The sequence below is a fragment of the Carlito syrichta genome, unplaced genomic scaffold (genome assembly GCF_000164805.1).
Source record: "Carlito syrichta isolate Samal-C Ts95f unplaced genomic scaffold, Tarsius_syrichta-2.0.1 Scaffold19414, whole genome shotgun sequence".
NCBI classification, from domain to species: Eukaryota; Metazoa; Chordata; class Mammalia; order Primates; family Tarsiidae; genus Carlito; species Carlito syrichta.
Genome location: NW_006963510.1, coordinates 3,306 through 8,504, shown reverse-complemented (window position 1 = coordinate 8,504; position 5,199 = coordinate 3,306). Strand labels below are relative to the sequence as shown.

Below are 5,199 nucleotides of genomic sequence, written 5' to 3'. Positions count from 1 at the left end.
GAGGATGGAGAGAGAGAGAGGGGTGAGAGGGAAAACAGTTGAGTGTACTGACTGGTAAGTGAAAAGAAACACAAAGACTGAAACAAATATAAAGAAAAACAATAACCACGACTGAAAACTAACGACCATATTAAAATCGAAAACATACAATGATGCTAACATATGCACTGATCAACCTCCTTATTGGTGTGCTGTTCCTTTATACAAATATGGGATTTACAGAGAAATAAGTAAAAAAGAAAAGGGGGAAAGAAAAGAAAAAGGAAAAAAAGAGGGGAAAAAAAAGGTGGGGAGGGATAGATTAAAGTCAGTAGACTAACAGAACCAGTCAAGCACACTCTGAGACTTTTCCTTTAAGTCCCTTGTTCTTTCAGCTCTTATTTCTAGCTGTCTTTGTAGGCTGGTAGAACTGTTCACCATTAGGGTCATTTGCCCCTGGCCTGCTGTGAAGAACAGTTCAGATATGGTCCCCCTGCCCAGTCTATCACTGAGATCTGGTTTTTTCCATTTTTCAAGCAGGATGAGCCTCTGCTATTCCCATTTTGATGTTATTACCTTGGTTCCCCAGCAGGTGGTGCTATCCTGTGCTACAGTCCAGAGGGGAGGGAGTCTGCTACGGATCCGCAACATGCTGCAGCAACTTCACCAGGGGAGTTCCACAGGCCTTTCTCCGGTCTAGGGGCATGGCATGGCAGCGGGGATCTCAGAAGATCCTGCTTGCAGGGCTTCACAGTCTGAAGTTGTGGGTGGCTTCAGGTATGAGCTGGGAATGACCACAGTGGCGGTATCCGCAACTGCAGGAGCAGCCCAGTCCCGCCACGGTGACTGCAGAGCAGCCTGGTTTGTCATGATATCCAAGTAGCAATGCCGGGTGACAGTAGCAGCTGAGCTCCCTGTGAAGAGCAGGCTGTGGAATATGGGGTCTGCAGCCCCTGGGAGAGAGCTACGGTCTTTATGGGTGTTCTCTTTCACAGAGGGTTTCACAGATCCTGCCAGCCCATCACCATCTTGCCAGAAGTCCCAATCGTTTTTTTAAAAAAGAATTGATTCCCAGCAAATATTTTCCAAATCAAGAAAATTAAAATATTTTTCACACTAGATTTTGAATAAACAACTCATTTATAGTCTGTCAGTTATTGTTACTTAAGCTTACGTTAATTGAAGAGTTCACTTGAGCAGTAGTTTCATCATCTTTTGGAAATTGATATATTTATACACCATTGCTAATCAATTCATTTATGATCTTACTCTTAAACTTCTGCAAATCATTTTTAGAAATTGTGTCTGCTTTTGCAATCAGTGGAAAAATGTTCACCTATTAAGAAAGAAAACAAACACAATCTCACTATTGAAGATTTGTTATTCATTCTACAATTTTTATAGTCAAAAACTTCACAATCTCTGACAAAAAAATGTATAACTTAATAATCACTGGCTGTCATGCTTTTCTTAAAAATTGTTTTCCAAAATTATTAATACTTTTGACGATTCATTTTTCATCAAAATTCAGGTTTAGGAGTCTCAGCCTTGTTTCTCTTTTAAAAATCTCTTACAACTCTATGTGTATGGAGTTAGCCAAATGTGAGTAGTAGGATGAAGTAGACTAATTTATTATCAATTTTATTTCTTGTTAAATTGAGTGACAAAAGTCAGAACAAACTTGTGGAAGAAATGAATTTTGTCTTTCTATTTTCTACATCTCTTTCTCCAAATCAATATTAATAAATGTTCCATTTTTACATACCTTTGATTTACCTAGATATCCTTAAAAAGAATATAGACTTTTTTGGTTACCATCTTTTAAAGGCTGTGTGTGTGTGTGTGTGTGTGTGTGTGTGTGTGTGTGTTTAGAGCAACTTACAAATATGTTCATTTTGAATTTGTAAAGAGAAATTATTTCCACATTTGAAGTTGATATTTGCATATTTGAAGTTGAATTTTTATCCATACATTTTTTTCGAGTGCTACAATATGATCACTCCTATCTCCATGCATTTGCAGTTAAATAACTAAACTTCTTAGAAAATATCAATATGCAAAATTATAAAATGCTTTATTACTGCTAAAATATATTAAATCATGGATCCACAATGTCAATATCTTAAATAGAGTAGGGATGCATAAATATAAATTTTAAGTAGATTGCTTTTGTTTTAGATTCTCAAAGCACATTTTTCTTAAAAAAAAATCTATGGGCAAGCACAGGGCTTTTATATTATACCACAGGTGTTAAAATTGTGTAAATTTTAATATCTAAAAATAAACTCTCTTCCAGGGATTAGTAGACAGCTACTAAGGTATTTAGATTCAAGCTTAAAGTACATGTTTGGGGTTGTATTTATGAGAAGGCAGAGAAAGTCATCCTGCAGTGAGTAAGCTTCCCCCGCTCTCTCTACATTCTTTCTGAGTCCTGACCAACCCCCGCCCTCACGTGCCTTGACCTCTCTATGACCCAGGCAGCTCCAGGTTTTTCCCAGCAGGCTTGAAACAATACTAGGACTGTGAACATCCCCAGGCACCAGTAAAGGTATTTAGTTGCTGCCAAATACTGAAAGAAACTCATTTTCCACACTGATGTATTTTTCATTATATTTATCTGGAAAGTAAGCCAAGGTTGAAATTTACCAAATGCTAAGCTGTGTCCCCTCAAAATGTATCCACTGAAATTTTAACTCCCACCATCTCTGAATGTTACTTTAATTGAGATGCAGCATTTAAAGAGATGGTTAATTTAGAGTGAGGCTGTTAGAGTGAGGCCAAATCCAATGTCACTAGTGTCTTTACAAAAAGATAAAACTTAGACACACAAAGAGACACCAAGGGAAATACCACATGCATTTTAGGGAACAGAGAAAAAGAAGCCATCTTCCATACAAGGATAGAGATTTCAGAAGATACCAAATTTTCTGACACCTTTATCTTAGACTTCTAGCTCCCAAGACTGTGAGAAAGCAAATTGTATTCCTTAAGCCACCCATATTGTGTTATTTTTCAATGGAAGTCCAAGTAAATTAATGCAAATGCTTTATTCACAGAAAAATCATGATGACATACTCATATATACATTTTACAAAATAACAGATAGATTTTATAAAATAATAGATATCATACACCACATAATGATGTTTCAAGAAAATAATGGACCACGTATACATGATGGTTCATAAGATTATAATACTGTTATTTTTCTATGTTTAGACACACAGATACCATTGTGTTACAGTTATCTACAGTATTTGGTACAGTAACATGCTATACAGGTTTGTAACCTTGAAGCGATAGGCCATACCAATAACCCTGTGTAGTAATCTATATCATCTAGATTTATGCAAGTACACTCTATGATGTTTGTAAAATGATAAAATCACCTTAAGATACATTTCTCAGAATGTATTCCTGTCCTTGAATTTGTTTTTCTTATTTATTCTACATTTATTAATTGAATATGTATGCAAAAATTGAGCATGTACATGTATGCAAAAGTCTTCAAGATATATCTCAAAATTAATATTAAATCTTGAAAGGTTAATAAATTTACCAAACACACCTTATTATCAATATTCTTCATTGTTACTGGATCAAAGGACTTCAGAGAATATCCAGTAGGTGAAATGAAGTAAAGGCACATATGGATACGTGAATCATGGTACTCAAAGAAGGAACGTTTAATCTTCAGTTCTTCTTGGAGATAGTCCTCAAATTGAGCATCTACATAGTCAACAATTGGTTGGTAGCTAAAAAAAAAGAATATTTAGCATAACAATTTGCTAAATATGATGTTTGTTTTTTATCACTTAAGAAAAAGTTAATATGTGTTCTAAAAAGTTGCTGTAGTAGGAAAAAATGTTTATAACATGTCAGTACAAATATAATAATTCCAAACCAACAATAAGGCTTATGCTTTACTCTATGCCCATGTAAAATATAAGCATAAAAGAAAGCTGAGTAAATAGTATACAAAAACAATCTGTGAAGCTAAAATTATTACAACATTACAAGTTTTAAATAAGAGAATGGGAGCATAACAAAAGAATCTAGGAACAAACTGAAAGCTAACTAAAACAGTTCCCAATGGCCAAGCCTGGAAAAAATTTTGTAACAAAATTAATTTCTCCAGTATTATAGTATAACTCATAAAATAAAATATCCATTGATCTAATTGATATAAACAAATAAATAGGAGAGAAACAACACTGGGTTGGGCAAAAATTTCAATTAATAAATGTAGAATAAATAAGAAAAATACAAATTCAACATTAAAACATCAGAGAATAATTGTTGCAAGCAAAATCCACAATGCTTTAAAATGTAAATGAAAGTTTAAGGATAAATAGGCTATTTGCATAGTTTCAAAGTATCATTCTTCAAGATGTCTATTCATTACAATGCAAAATTATAACTTGACAGTGTGGAAAAACCCTAGTAGATATTATCTTAATCAAGGTTAACATCTCTAGTCCTAAATCCTGGATCCATTGAAGATTTTCCTCCACTTATGCCTCAGAAAGTGAACCCACACGCTAGGTCCCAGGTGCCATGGTCATTTCATAAGCCCCAAAACACAAGACGCCGGCTTCACAGTTTCTTTCGGTACCTTTGACATAAAACTTTCTGTGGCTCACACCCAACACTAAGAGGGGCCCCCATAGACAAGTATGGAAATGTTTTCCCCTGTGTGGAAAACATAAATAGGAGAACCACAAAATGCCTTTCTACCAAGGATCTCCATTGGTGTAAAGTCTGTGTTGTCCCTGCAGCTTCTGAGGAAGATTTGTTTACCAACATCAACTGCAGCTGATGGAGCTGCACAAAGACCACACCACTGTGCCCAGCCAGAACTCCTGGGCTCATCTGTAGGTGAGTGCTTTTCTGACAGAAGCTAATTTGCAAAATTAGAAGAGGTGACTGTTCCACCAAAAGGACAGATATTAATGTAAGGAAACAGAAGAGGAAGAAAATAAAAACAAGAAAACATGATGCTACAACAGGAACACAACAGTTATCAGAAAACTGATACCAAAGAAATGGATGTCCATAAAATGCAGGAAAAAAATCAAAATAATGGTTTGAAGGAAACCCAGTGAGACAAAAGAAATTACAAATAAGCAATTCAATTGAATTAGGAAAACAATTTATGAACAAGGAAAAGAGATCAGGATGTTCAAAAAAATCTGCAATTGTATATCTATTTCAGCACTA

General features: G+C 35.1%; 1 pseudogene; it reads right to left on the bottom strand.

The window, feature by feature from the left end:
* Positions 1 to 675: 675 nt before the first annotated feature.
* The window catches only part of LOC103263408, a 6,391-nt pseudogene continuing 1,867 nt past the window's right edge, over positions 676 to 5,199 (bottom strand).